Raw genomic sequence first — 14,881 nt, forward strand, 5'->3', positions numbered from 1 at the left:
GAAATCAAAGGCATCAAAATTGGCAAAGATGAAGTCAAGCTTTCACTTTTTGCGAAGATGACATGATACTTTACATGGAAAATCCCATAGACTCCACCAAAAGTCTGCTAGAACTGATTCATGAATTCAGGAAAGTTGAAGAGTACAAAATTAATGTACAGAAATCAGTTGCATTTTTATACACCAATAATGAAGCAACAGAAAGAGAAATAAACTGATCCCATTCACAATTGCACCAAGAATCATAAAATACCTAGAAATAAACCTAACCAAAGATGTAAAAGATCTGTATGCTGAAAACTATAGAAAGTTTATAAAGGAAATTGAAGAAGATACAAAGAAATGGAAAAACATTCCATGCTCATGGATCAAAAGAATACATACTGTTAAAATGTCAATACTACCCAAAGCTATCTACACATTCAATGCAATCCCAATCAAAATTGCACTAGCATTCTTCTCAAAGCTAGAACATGCAATCCTAAAATTTGTATGGAACCACAAAAGACCCCGAATAGCCAAAATAATTTTGAAGAACACCAAAGCAGGAGGCATCACAATCCCAGACTTTAGCCTCTACTACAAAGCTATAATCATCAAGACAGCATTGTATTGGCACAAAAACAGACACATAGACCAATGGAATAGAACAGAGACTCCAGAATTGGACCCACAAAAGTATGGCCAACTAATCTCTGGCAAAGCAGAAGAATATCTAGTGGAAAAAAAGACAGTCTCTTTAACAAATGGTGCTGGGAGAACTGGACAGCAACGTGCAGAAGAATGAAACTAGACCACTTTCTTACAGCATTCACCAAAGTAAACTCAAAATGGATGAAGGACCTGAATGTGAGACAGGAAACCATCAAAACCCTAAAGGAGAAAGCAGGAAAAAACCTCTCTGAACTCAGCCGCAGAAATTTCTTACACAACACATCTCCAAACGCAAGGGAATTAAAAGCAAAAATTAACTATTGGGACCTCATCAACATAAAAACCTTCTGCACTGCGAAGGAAACAATCAACAAAACTAAAAGGCAACCGACGGAATGGGAAAAGATATTTGCAAATGACATATCAAACAAAGGGCTAGTATCCAAAATCTATAAAGAACTAACCAAACTCCACACCCAAAAAACCAAATAATCCAGTGAAGAAATGGGCAGAAAACATGAATAGACACTTCTCTAAAGAAGACATCCAGATGGCCAACAGGCACATGAAAGGATGCTCAGCGTCACTTCTCATCAGGGAAATTCAAATCAAAACCACACTGAGGTATCATGCCACTCAGAGTGGCTAAAATGAACAAATCAGGAGACTATAGATGCTGGCGAGGATGTGGAGAAACGGGAACCCTCTTGCACTGTTGGTGGGAATGCAAACTGGTGCAGCTGCTCTGAAAAACAGTGTGGAGGTTCCTCAGAAAATTAAAAATAGATCTACCCTATGACCCAGCAATATCACTGCTAGGAATTTACCCAAGGGATACAGGAGTGCTGATGCATAGGGGCACTTGTACCCCAATGATTATAGCTGCACTTTCAATAATAGCCAAATTATGGAAAGAGCCTAAATGTCCATCAACTGACGAATAGATAAAGAAGATGTGGTTTATATATACAATGGAATACTACTTGGCAATGAGAAAGTGAAATCTGGCCATTTGTAGCAATGTGGTTGGAACTGGAGAGTATTATGCTAAGTGAAATAAGTCAGGCAGAGAAAGATACCATATGTTTTCACTCTTATGTGGATCCTGAGAAACTTAACAGAAGACCGGGGGGGAGGGGAAGGGGGGGGAAAGTTACAGAGAGGGAAGGAGGCAAACTATAAGAGACTCTTAAATACTGAGAACAAACTGAGGGTGGATGGGGGGTGGGGCAGAGGGGAAAGTGGGTGATGGGCATAGAGGAGGACACCTCTTTGGATGAGCACTAGGTGTATGGAAACCAATTTGACAATAAATTATATATATATAAAAACAAAGTAAAATGCTTCTATATATTAATAAAAAGAACCCAACAGAAAGTGGGCAAAGACTATGAGCATGTAAATGACAAGAGATAAACACTAGTGACCAGTAAACCTGGGAAAGTAATGGCAAGTGGTGGAGAGAACATGGAGAAGAGGTGGGACAGAACTGGTGGGAGTGTAAACTGGGGCATTCGCTTAAGGGAACAACTTGATAACTAATAAAACTTAAGACACACATGCTCTTTGAGTTAGAGATTCCACTCCTCAGGTTCTACCCTGGAGAAATTCTTATACACAGAGACATGTACAAAGATTATGATTTCAGGACTGTGTGTTGTTGCAAAAAAAGAGGGAAAAAATGAATTTTCATGGGGTAGAGAGATGAATAAATCTTGATGTATACAGCAGATACAAGGAATAGAGTTCAGTTACATGTATAAACGTGGCTAATTTTAAAACCCATAATATCATTAAAAAGCATGTTGCAGAAAGAGGTGCAGAATTTGGTAAGAGTCATGCAAATATTAAGGCATAGTGTATATTGTTTATGAATACACATGCAGTAAATGTACAAAACTATGCATGGAAATGATGTACACGTTCCTTTGGGGAAGTGAGGGGGGGAAAAGGTTCCGGTTAGGGCTCTGGCTGTTTGTGAATCATTTTCTTCTTATTCTGGTAGAAAGGTGAATTTTGAGTTTAATACGACAAAATGTTAACATCTGTTTTAGTGCTGAGTCCATGAGAGATCTGTTATATTATTTTCTATCTCTGTTAAGTATGTTGCATAATATAAAATTTTCAAAATGAAAGGAGACTGAGAAAATGTCTTTAAAAACTTGCCATTTTCTGGAAATCAAATGAGGGCAAAGTTGTTAGAACAGGCTCATTTTAAAAATGAGGACTGGGAAAAGTATTAGATTTTGTAATAACTTTCAAGAGAGTGGCTTCGTTAAATGTTGAGTTGGAAGTGAGGTAGCCAGAGGCTCTTCAGAAAGTTGGAAGAAGGTAAAAAGTGGATGGATGGCATACCACAAAGCATCAGAGAGCCAACAAAAGAAGCTTTAGAATAAGAGCTCGCTGAATATTTACCAATATGACATTATGGGAGAAAGAGTAGGTAAATACCTAAATTACATAAGATGGGCTGAGTAAGCACTGTTAGATCAATTTTAGAGGCTTTCCATTTATAGGAAATCGATCGTTGTCTCTGAGAATTCCTTAACATTACCGAAATATGTAAAGATAGATACATATGCAAACAGATTTAGTAATTGGTAGACATACTGAGAATTTATGAAGCAGTTTTAAAGAATAGTTTCCATTTCTTATATTAAGGATGGCATCCAAAATATTCATCTCATCATGCACAAATGCATTGAATTATTAATTGGAAATGCATTTCCTCTTTAGCCTAAAGAAAAGGACTAAATTAGGATCATGTGTGAAAACTTGTGGGCCCACTATTGCTAAACTTAATGCTCATTTCTTGGCAACATCAAAACAACATTTTCTGAGTATTTTTTAAAAAATCATACATATATGACATACGTGTTTTTGAAGCGATAACTACTTAATTTTTAAACTTATGCTTGTGATTTTTAAGATAGTACCATAAAGAGGGGTGACACTTAAAAGCAGGTGAAATTTATTAAAAAAAATTAATGTTCATTTATTTTTGAGAGAGAGATAGAGCATGAGCGGAGTAAGAGCAGAGAGGGAGACTCAGTCTGAAGCAGGCTCCAGGCTCTGGGCTGTTAGCACAGAGCCCTAAGTGGGGCTCGAACAGTGAGATCTCAGGAACAGTGAAATCACGACCTGAGATGAAGTCGGATGCTTAACTGACTGAGCCACCCAGGTGCCCCAGAAGCAGATGTATTGTTATCTAATAATCAATGATAATTGAGAGATAAGTATTACAACTACTTGCTAACTTCATACACATGACCTACACTTAGGACTCTGTGCGGTATAGGCTAGAGTTTGACACTGTGACTTTTGTCCGTAGGACAGGCGAGTATGTTGGAGACACTCAGTGGCAGTTCTCCTCCTCTAACAGACAGTCAGGTGCCACACTGCCCTCCTCAATCCCAGGGCACAGAAGCGTGGAGGGAAAGGTAAACTGCATTGCGGAGATGGTTCAAGTGCACGCCATGAGAACTCTTTGGAATCTCAGCATCCTATTTCTTCCAATCTTTACCAAACCAAACAACAACAACAACAACAACTACAACAACAACAACGACAACAACAAAAAACCCACAACTTTCAATAGTCCAAGTAATAAAAATATACTTTTGATAGATCATTAAGATACTTCGAGTTTATTCCAACAGCAGTTCAGCCCTCTCGCTGGAGAGATTCTTGATGATCCCCTTCGAGACTAGTACTTTACTCCCGATTGTAACCTCTCTGAATTTTCTACCCTCGGTTACATTCCTACATCCTTGCCTTTCACTTCCTAACCTCAGCGTCCACCATGTCAGTCCCTTTGGAGTATGTTCTACGAAGGACGTCCCAAGCATTGAGAGCATAGAATTACCGGGCTGTTTGTTAGGAATTCAGATTCTGGAGCACCATCCTAAAAGATTCTGATTTGGAATACACTTTAGTATAGGATTTTCCGTCAATTTGGACTCCCTTTTGTTCTTCAGCCCCACCATTAGCAGTTCCCCAAACTGGTTATTTCCATGATCTGCTTTCTCTTTTCCCTTAGCTGAGCCCTGCATGTTTCCACTACAAATATATGTGGTTATGCCTATGTGTTTTATAGTCAGAGACATAGGCTGATCCTGTTAAATGTTCGGTACGTATTGGAGAAATCAGCAAACTACCTTCAGTTGTAATATCCTTATCTGTAACATAGGAATTCATGTATCTTCACTCACCCATGAATTTAGTGTATTAACTTATATTAATTTGTGTTTATATTTATAATACTTGTTGAGTAGATGCTGTTCTAAGTACTGGAGATACAATGAACAATATCTAAAGGTTCCACAGACCTTACAATTTCATTAAATATTAGCATTTAAAGCATATAGTTGAGAAGATTTAATGAAAGCATTATAGTAGCTAATGCATATACCAGTGTTTAAGTGCCAGACAAGGTTTTAAGCTCTCTACGTAACACACTTATTTATTCCTGATAACAATAGTATGTGGCAGGTACTATTATTATTATTGTTTTATATATGATGAAATCGGGCCACAGAAAGTTTAAGTATTTATTTCAAAGTCACTTAGCTAATAAATGGTAATGCTGGGATTTTTAACCCAGGTCAGTGGGGTCTGGAACCCATCCTCTTAATCTCTGATGTGACACTACCTCTGTTTGAGACATTTAACCTATCAAAATCTTGATGTACGTATCAGATTTCTGAAGAAGTCAACCTAAACTACAGAATGTCTTCAAGACCAAGTCTGTAACTTGATCGGATACTAAGGTTTTTCCAGAAAGAGTGTGTCAACAAGCAGGAATAGTCTCGATGAGTATTGGGAAAAGAGCTCCTTCCCAACAGCAAAAGTTGGCAAGGTCTGTGAAGCATTTACAGAGAAGAAACCTAATGTGACGACAGATATTGAATACTTAGCACTTCGTCATTGTGCTAATTGCTTTTCACAGATTACCCTGATTCGTCTTGATGATCATTTACGAAGCATCTGATACATCTATTCTACAAGATGAAGAACTGATGTTAGTACAAGTTGAGTCACTAGTCCAGGGTCTTGCAGTCAGCAAGCATCTCCAATTCGATGGTTTGACCCCAGAACACGCCTTCCTCAGGCTTCCAAGTGTCATTTTTTTAGAATACCGGCTGTCACATTCAATCTGCAGGATACAAAACTTCTGGCACTTAGACTCTTAATTTTTCTCCCAAGTAGCATCAGGGTTGGGAGAGTGTACTTTGAGACCATGTAGCAAAAGGTGAGTTACAATGTGATTTTCTCAGAGGTGCTTCCACTGGCCACACCAGCTGAATCAATTCCTCTATTGTTTTGCAGAATTCCATTTTTATAATTATTGTTTTAATGTTACTGTCCTCTGCTAGGCTCTAAGATAGGAAGTTTACAGTGTACCTCCTTCATTTTTCAGTGTGTGTCCAGTGCTTGGTGTAGTTCCTGGTATGTGAAGGCTTCTGTGTTCACTTAATGTACATTTTTTAATATAAGTTGATTTATTCACTTAGGGAGAGAGAGCAAGCACAAGTGGGGGAGGGGCAGAAAGAGAGAGGGAGGGAGAGAGAATCCCAAGCAGGAGCCCAGTGCAGGGCTAGAATTTATAAGCCGTGAGATCATGACCTGAGTGGAAACCAAGAGTCAGATGCTTAACCGGCTGGACCACTCAGGTGCCCCTATGTACATTTCTAATCCTGTGCCTGGTTTCTGAGGTTCTCTGATAAAGGCAAAAATGCAGACAGATGACTATTAAGCCCTGGAAAAGGATATCCCTAGCGTGAATTAAACAGCACAGGGAGAAGGTGGGCTAGAAATTAGAATATCGGGGTTGTTTGTAACATTCTCACTTCATTAATGCATTTGCTTTTTCACTTACGTTAACAGAATCTTGGGAGCCTGTTTACTCCGATTCGTCCCCGGGAGACTGAGCAAACAACCCATCACTGTGTGCATCCACTGAGGTGATGCCGTCCCACACACATGGCCTGAGCAAGCCGCCAGCAACAGACTGCATGTGAATTCCGGGCACCAGTGGAACAGAAGCACTGAACGTCATTTCTTTTTAAAGCAAGGCAACAAAAGTTGTTCTTAAGGGAGTATCAGGACTTCATTGAACTTCATTACAAGTAATTTTTTTTTTGTAAATTTTTTTAATGTTTTTATTTATTTTTAAGAGGGAGCAGGACAAAGCGTGAGCAGTGGAGGGGCAGAGAGAGAGGGAGACACAGAATCCGGAGCAGACTCTAGGCTCTGAGCCGTCAGCACAGAGCCCAATGCGGGGCTCGAACCTATGAACTGTGAGATCATGACCTGAGCCCCCCTCAGGCTCTCAACCGACTGAGCCACCCAGGCGCCCCTCAGGTAATTTGTTTTTAATATTATTTTGATTTTGACTGACGCCTAGGGGTGGGGTGGAGGGCATAATCGATTCAGTGTTCGGTGTTGCCCAAGTTCTCCCACCCTGATCTCCTGGAGCACAACGGCCGTCCTCGCACACCACATGGCACTGCCTGCCTTCTCGCACATTATCAGTATTGCGTATTTCGTTTGGGTCATTTGTATTTTGTGTCTGAGAGAGAGGTAGCCAAGCTCTTTGACAAGGTGAACCCTTCCTCCTGGATGCTGCCTTCCGTACTTGGAGGATTTTGACTCGCCGCTGTTGTGCCTTTGAATTCCAATCACAGATTCTCTCTACTCTGCTTCCTCCTCCATCTACTGGTTTTATTTCCAGACTTCCCGACAGGCCATGCTTACTGCTTCCTCTGCACTTAGTGGAACTCTGGCTCTTGCAGCCAAGCTTTCAAGCAGCCCCAGCATCCCTTTTTGTTGTGTGTGGGCTCAGCCTTGCTTAAAGCCTCTGTCTTATGTGTGTTTTCTCTTCCATTAATTCAGTCATCAGCCTACTCATCTTCCGAGTCACCGTTTAAACAGCTAACATTGTTTCCCATGCTTAGGAGGTGTTGTTCGTATTCAGTGAGTGGAATTAAATCATTTCACCAATTTTTACGTTTCGGATTGTGCGAATTACTATATGACATTTCAAAGTGTCTTATTGGAAGTTGTTTTAAAGTACCTTAAAATGAGAATGCTTATGCCCAAAACCTATTTGATTAAATGAAAAGATTGAAAAAAACCCCTCATATCCAAGTTTTGAGGATTGAAGAATTACTGTGTCCTTCAGTTTTTAAAGTTGTATCTCTATATTTTGTATATTCCAAGTTTATTGTATTTTCATGTCTTAAAGGATATATATATATATTTACCAACTTTTGAGTGTAATGACAATCATATAATCCAGAAATTCCTCAGAGTGATTTTGGTGAGTTTTAATTCCCTCCTGCCTTTTTTTCCCTATACCAAGAGGTTCAGGAAATAATTTAAAAAAAATCTTTTTTTACATTTATTTATTTTTGAGAGACAGAGACAGAACGTGAGTGGGGGAGGGGCAGAGAGAGAGAGAGAGAGAGAGAGAGAGAGGGAGAGAGAGAGGGAGACACAGAATCCAAAGCAGGCTCTAGGCTCTGAGCCATCAGCACAGAGCCCATTGCGGGGCTCGAGCCCACAAACCGTGAAGTCATGACCTGAGCCGAAGTTGGACGCTTAGTTGACTGAGCCACTCAGGCGCCCCAGGAAATAATTTCTTAAAAGAATAAACTTTTACATTTTATTTTATTTTCATTTTCACATCCCCATTTACTGTTACTAATAGTAAAATCCACCTTTCTAAATGTACACTTTTATGAATATTGACAAATTTATATAGTCATGTAACTGCCATCACCAATCAAGACAATATTTTCATCAGCCAGAAAAGCTCCCTTATACCCCATTTGTTCCTGACTTTCTTCTCCCGCCAGCCAGCCGCAGCCCTGGTGTGAAAATATGAATGCCTTTTTCTTCCTAAAGTACATTTGGGAATATTTTCACTTAAGATATAAGTATCCCTGGTAAATCAGGTGTTGAGTTGACATAATTTTAATACTCTTAAAATGTACTTGCTAGCCTTCTGCTGTGATAAAGATACTTTGGGGAATAGTTTAAATAAGTAATAGAAAATACAGTTGCCTCTGTAATTATGTAATATAACATTCAGTCTGTGGATGAGAAAGTGCCTTTTTTATGGCATCAAGCTTTGTGACTCACAGGATAGGGAAGGAAAAAATCTTTTTAATGCCTGGATGTTTTTCTCTCCTTCTCCTTCTCTTCCTCCTTCTTCTTTTGGGCAGGGCTGGGGTGCAATCAGTTGGTTTAAGATCAGATGTTTTTTTTTTTTTTTAATCTAAATAAAGTTTTTACTTGGTTTGAAGTGATATAGTGGCTATTGTTATATACTATACATATCAATAAATTATACATATCAAAAAAATTCCACTGACCAGTGGAAATCATAGGACAACCAAATTATACCAAAGATTGAAGAGCCATCTCTAAGTTGAATGTAAACTGAAATCCGACTAAGGGCATCGTTTGTTCTTTTGGGGATGGGTATGTGATAAAGGGGCTGTCAGCTGGAGTGGTCAGAGGATCAAATTAATTGCTGGAGAAGACTCACTTTGGGGTGCCATGCGTCCTCCATGCTTCCCTCTTTGGAAACTGTCTGACATAGGCCATGTGGACGAGAAGAGATCACTGTGTTTATAGTATAAGGCCTGTCTCATTCTTGCCCAGGCTAACAGGATTGGGGGCCGACATAAGCCAGTTTTATCAGTGACAAATCCATTCTGTGTTATCAAAATTAGTACTAGGAGACATCAAGGCTACCAAGTCAGACAATGGTAAGACCTAGTAAATCAGAGTTCATATCATACTTGATTCAACTATAGTAGATACCTTTGAATATGCTCCTTTTTAAATAGTTTCCTATCGATTTACGTGGACAGATTTGTCTTGTTCTCCGTCTCTACGTGACAGGGCTCAGTCACCCCTCTTTGCTGCATATCTCACTCTTGTACCTATATTTTGCCTTCCTTCTTTCTCTGTAGTCTTGCCTTAGCTTAGACAACTTTTTATATTCCAATTTCTATAGAAATAAGTCTGTATCTCCTGCCAGCTCGTTAAGTAATTCTGGATCTTCTCTCATTTACCTTCTTAATCAATTTCTACATGTAGATCTTTGCAAGTACTTCTAACTCAACATCCTCCTCAAAAATCTTCTACTGTCATACCCATTAGGTACTTAGTGCACAAATGTTTAATTGAATTGAACTGTCATTGTTCATGGCAAGAAGAAAAACAGAGTGTAGGTTTTGAATTGGGGCTTGGGGAGAAATTAAAAAGGAAAAGATCGTCCACATGTCAAGATCACCATGAAGTACAAAACCAGGTTTAAACATTTCTTTTCCTTGGGGGTGAGACTAGCCTGTCTCCTAGAAAGATCTTAGTAGGAAATAAAGTTGAGGAGTAAGGGGTGAGACAAAACTGTGGCCGAATTTGAAAGCAGAGAAATTGAAACTTGAGAATTTCATTCTGGGTACCTGTTGACCTCTCCTTGATAGATTCCGTATGTTTCAACAGAAGAGAATTCACCCTTAGCTTCGAGGGTGAGGATGTGGCCTGAGTATCTCCAATCAGAATGAATCTCAGGAATCTCGTTCGGAAACATTCCCTTGTGGTGAGTAGAAGGGACAGCAGTATGTGCTAGCGCCGTGATGTAACTGTGCGGGGAGCTGGCCGGGAAACAAAGCTCAGACGAGCTAGAATGATCGTCATGTCGCAGCTAGAGAAAATTTCTGAAATTTGTAAAGGTCTCCTGAAAACTGAAAGAAAAGTTTTGGACAATACGAACGTAAAAAATCACTTACATTAGTGATGAGTAATGTAAATCACTTTGTGTTGGAGAAACACAAGAATATAGATGCATTATGTCATATTTGGGGGAAATACAAAAGTACTACTAGGTATGATGATGTGTTCAGAAAATTGATATATTGACTCATCAACGAATTCAATTGTTTTCTTTTTTTTTTTTTTTTTAATTTATTTTTGGGACAGAGAGAGACAGAGCATGAACGGGGGAGGTGCAGAGAGAGAGGGAGACACAGAATCGGAAACAGGCTCCAGGCTCTGAGTGGTCAGCACAGAGCCCGACGCGGGGCTCGAACTCACGGACCGTGAGATCGTGACCTGGCTGAAGTCGGACGCCTAACCGACTGCGCCACCCAGGCGCCCCTCAATTGTTTTCAATGCTGTTATAACTATTAGTACTAATGGAACAAAAAGGAATAAAGTTTAACTGCATTTCTATTTTCGTGCGTTTGGCACTGAACTTTTTAAAGACCCTCTTTTGTCGGGGGTGGGGAGTTTGAGGTTCATAACAAAATTGAGAGGAAGGTGCAGGAATTTCCTGTGGACACCCTGCTCCCACTCATGCATGGCATTCCCCATTTTCAGCATTGCTTAGCAGAATAGTACATTTGTTACCAAGAATGAACCTACGTGACTCATGGGAATCACCCAAACTCAGTAGTTTACCTTAGAGCTCATGCTTGATAGTGTATCTTCTACAGGTTTGGACAAATATATAATGACATATATTCATCATTAAAATACCACACAGAGTGATTTCACTACCCTAAAAACTCTCAGTGTTCCACTTATTCATCCTTGCATCCCGTCCGGACCCCTAATAATCACTGATCTTTTTTCTGTCTCCATAGTCTTGTCTTTCCCAGAATATCATGTAGTTGGAATCATATGGTTATAGCTTTTTCAGATTGGGTTATTTTACTTAGAAATGTGCGTTCAAGTTTCCTCCTTTTTTTCAAGGCTTAAGCTCTTTTCTTTTCTTCTTCTTCTTCTTTTTTTTTTTTTTTTTTTTTTTTTTAGCACTGAATACTACGCCATCATCCAGATGGACCACAGTTTATTTATCCATCACCTACTGAGGGGTATCTTGGTTGCTTCCACGTTTTGGCAATTATGAATAAAGTTGCCATAACATCCATGAGCAGGCATTCGTGCACATAAGTTTTTCAACTTTCTGGGTCAATATCAAGAAGTGCCATTCCTGGACCATAGGGTCAGAGTATATTTAGTTTTAGAAGAAACTCCCAGATTGTCTTCCACAATAGCCGCACCATTTTGCATTCCCACCAGCGGTGTATGAGAGTTCCTGTCACTCCACATCCTCACAAACGTTTGGTGACGTCATTGTTCCAGATTTGGGCCATTCTGATGGATGTGTAGTGGTGTCTCATTGTTGTTTTAATTTGCATTTCCCTGATGACATATGGCCTGGGGCATCTTCTCATATGCTTATTTACCAACTGTAGATCTTTGAGGAGGGTCTTTTAGGGTCTTTGGCTCATTTTTTTTAAATCACATTATTTGTTTTCTTGTTGAGTTTTATAAATTCTTTGTATATTTTGGTTAGTCCTTTATCAGATGTGTCTTGCAAATATTTTCTCTCAGTCTGTGGTTGTTCTTTCATTTTCTTCATGTTGTCTTTTTACAGAGTTTTTAATTTTAATGAAATCCAGCTTATCAATTGTTTCTTCATGGATCATGTATATTTGGTATTCTATCTAAAAATTCGTCACACCCAACATCATCTAGATTTTCTTGGGGCACCTGGGTGGCCCAGTAGGCTAAGCGTCCGACTTCCGCTCGGGTCGTGATCTCGTGGTTCACGAGTTCAAGCCCTGTGTCGGGGTCTGTGCTGACAGCTCAGAGCCTGGAGCCTGCTTCTGATTCTGTGTCTCCCTCTCGCTCTGCCCCTCCCCCCTCATATTCTGTCTCTCTGTCTCAAAAATAAAACATTAAAAGATTAGATTTTCTCCTATGTTATCTTCTATATCTTCTAGGAATTTTATAGTTTTATGCTTTACATTTAGGTGCATCATCCATGTTGAGTTAAATCTTGTCAAGTGTGTAAAGTTGTGTCTTTTTTTTCCTTTTTTTTTGCATGTGGATGTCTATTTCTAGCACCACTTGTTGAAAACCTATCTTGGCTCCGCTGTATTGCCTTTTCTCCTTTGTTAAAGACAAATTGACTATATTTTGAAGGTCTTTCTTGGCCCCTTCCTTATTCTATTCCATTGTTCTATTTGAGTGTTCTTTTCCCAATCTCATCCTGCTCTGATTACTGTAGCTTTATAGTAAGTCTTAAAGTCAAGTAGCATTAGTCTTTCAATTTAATAGTCTTGTCCTTTAATAGTCTGTCAGCTATACTGGGTATTTTTGCCTCTCCAAATAAACTTTAGAATCAATTTGTTGATATCCTAAAAAAAACCTTTTTGGGATTTTTGTTGAGATTAAATGGAATTTATAGATCAAAATGAGAAACACTGACATCTTGACAATATATTGTTTTCCTACCCTTGAACATGGAATATCTTAATTTATTTAGGTCTTTAATTTTATTCATCACACTTTTATAGGTTTCCTTATATAGATAATGTACATACTTTGTTAGATTTATACCTAAGTATTTAATATTTCGGGGTGCTGATATAAATGAGGTTGCATTTTTAATTTCAAATTCTATTTGTTCATTGTTGGTATATAGAAAAGCAGTTAACTTTTGTATATTCACCTATGTCCTGCAACTTTTCCATAATCACTTATAGTTTTAGAAGTTTTTTGTCGTTGTTGTTGTTGATGCTTTTGGATTTTCTGCATAGACTATCATACCATCTGCAAACAAAGACAGGTTTTTGTCTTCCTTCCAAATCTGTATACGTTTCACTTTGTTTTCTTGCCTTATTACATCAGCAAGGACTTCCAGTACAGTGTTAAAAACCACTGGTAAGATGGGGCACCTGGGTGGCTCAGTTGGTTGGGCGACCAACTTCGGCTCAGGTCGTGATCTCACAGTTTGTGAGTTCAAGCCCCGCTTTGGGTTCCGTGCTGACAGCTCAGAGCCTGGAGCCTACTTTGGATTCTGTGTCTTGCCCTCTCTCTACCCCTCCCCTGCTCACGCTCTGTGTCTCTCTGTCTCTCAATAATAAATAAACGTTAAAAAAATTAAAAAAAAAAAACAAAAAAAACCAGCCCATGGTAAGAGGGGACATCCTAAGCTTGTACCGAAAGTTTCAGAGGTTTATACCATGTAGTATGATGTTAGCTACGAGGCCTTGTAATTTGTTTAAAGAGAAAGAGCGAAAGCTGGTAGAGGGGCAGAGGGAGCAAGAGAGAGTCTCAAGCAGGCTCCACACTCAGTGCAGAGTGTGATCTTGTGATCGCACAACCCTGGGATCATGACCTGAGCTGAAGTCAAGAGTCGGACGCTCAGCCTACTTAGCCGCCCCGGGCACCCAGCCTTCTTAAAAAAAGATAGCATTTATCAAGCTGAGAAAGTTCCCTTTGAATCCTAGTTTCCTGGAAATTTTCATCGTGAATGGGTGTCGGGTTTTATCAACTGCATCTATCGATATGATCATGTAGCTTTTCTTTTTCAGTCTGTTGATGTGATGGATTGCATTAGGTTTTCCAATGTTGAACCAGACTTGCTAGGGTAAGTCCCACTTGGTCATGGTATGTAAAATGGAGTACAAGCTTCATAAACCTAATGGGAGAAATGACACCAATCTCTTATCCTGAGATATGAGATAAATGTTAATTCTTATAATAATACACGTGATACTGTTCTATGAAAATCACATATATTTCTCTTTTTCTCTTTTTTCTCTTTTTTGGATTTAAAACTTTATAATAAGCTGATGTTTACACGCACACAGATACACTTTTTTTCTCCCTCTAGAGGATGGGTTGTTAAACATTGACTAGCACACCACTAGCTACAACTTTCTCCTGTACTTCTTACTTGATTCAGTGAAGGCTTATTTAGAAAGAACATAATTTTCAACAAAGTTCAGATGTTAAGTCAGAATGAGAAGTTAAGCATACAAGCTTAGAGGGCTTTGGGTCACTCTCCTGAATGAAAATGCTCAACTATTTTCTCTTTTTTTTAGAGCCTCAACTATTCTCCTTGACTTATAGGAGCAGTAAGAAATTGCTCTCATGGAGCGCTGTATGAGATCAATCTTTCTACTGAGCAGCAGCTAGGAGAAATTGCCTTTGGTGGTAAAGGCTAGGCTATGGCTGGCTAAATATTTCATGAAGAATTTTTGTTAATCTTAGCAATTGGTAGTGTATTTTCCAACTTGGAAAAAGTCCAAAAGATACAAACTTTCTCTTACTTTTCTGCTTTATTTTGTTTCTTGTTTCCTCATACTTTATACCATCTGTTTCCTCCGGGGTAATTCTGCCACCTGCAGGAAATGAG

At 39.1% G+C, this 14,881-nt stretch overlaps 2 long non-coding RNA genes across 3 annotated transcripts in view; one reads left to right on the forward strand and one right to left on the reverse strand.

Annotated features, from left to right (window-relative positions):
* LOC131492630 (uncharacterized) overlaps window positions 1–10,261 on the forward strand; it is a 159,650-nt gene extending 149,389 nt beyond the window's left edge. Inside the window, exons 4-5 of the long non-coding RNA XR_009252200.1 lie at window positions 6,541–7,017; window positions 10,171–10,261. This is a non-coding gene — a long non-coding RNA (uncharacterized LOC131492630). The remainder of the gene's footprint in view (window positions 1–6,540; window positions 7,018–10,170) is intronic.
* LOC131492628 (uncharacterized) overlaps window positions 9,830–14,881 on the reverse strand; it is a 64,109-nt gene continuing 59,057 nt past the window's right edge. For both annotated transcript variants that reach the window (XR_009252194.1, XR_009252195.1), the window contains exon 4: window positions 9,830–10,412. This is a non-coding gene — a long non-coding RNA (uncharacterized LOC131492628). The remainder of the gene's footprint in view (window positions 10,413–14,881) is intronic.

This window comes from Neofelis nebulosa, chromosome 13 (genome assembly GCF_028018385.1).
Source record: "Neofelis nebulosa isolate mNeoNeb1 chromosome 13, mNeoNeb1.pri, whole genome shotgun sequence".
Classification (NCBI taxonomy): Eukaryota; Metazoa; Chordata; class Mammalia; order Carnivora; family Felidae; genus Neofelis; species Neofelis nebulosa.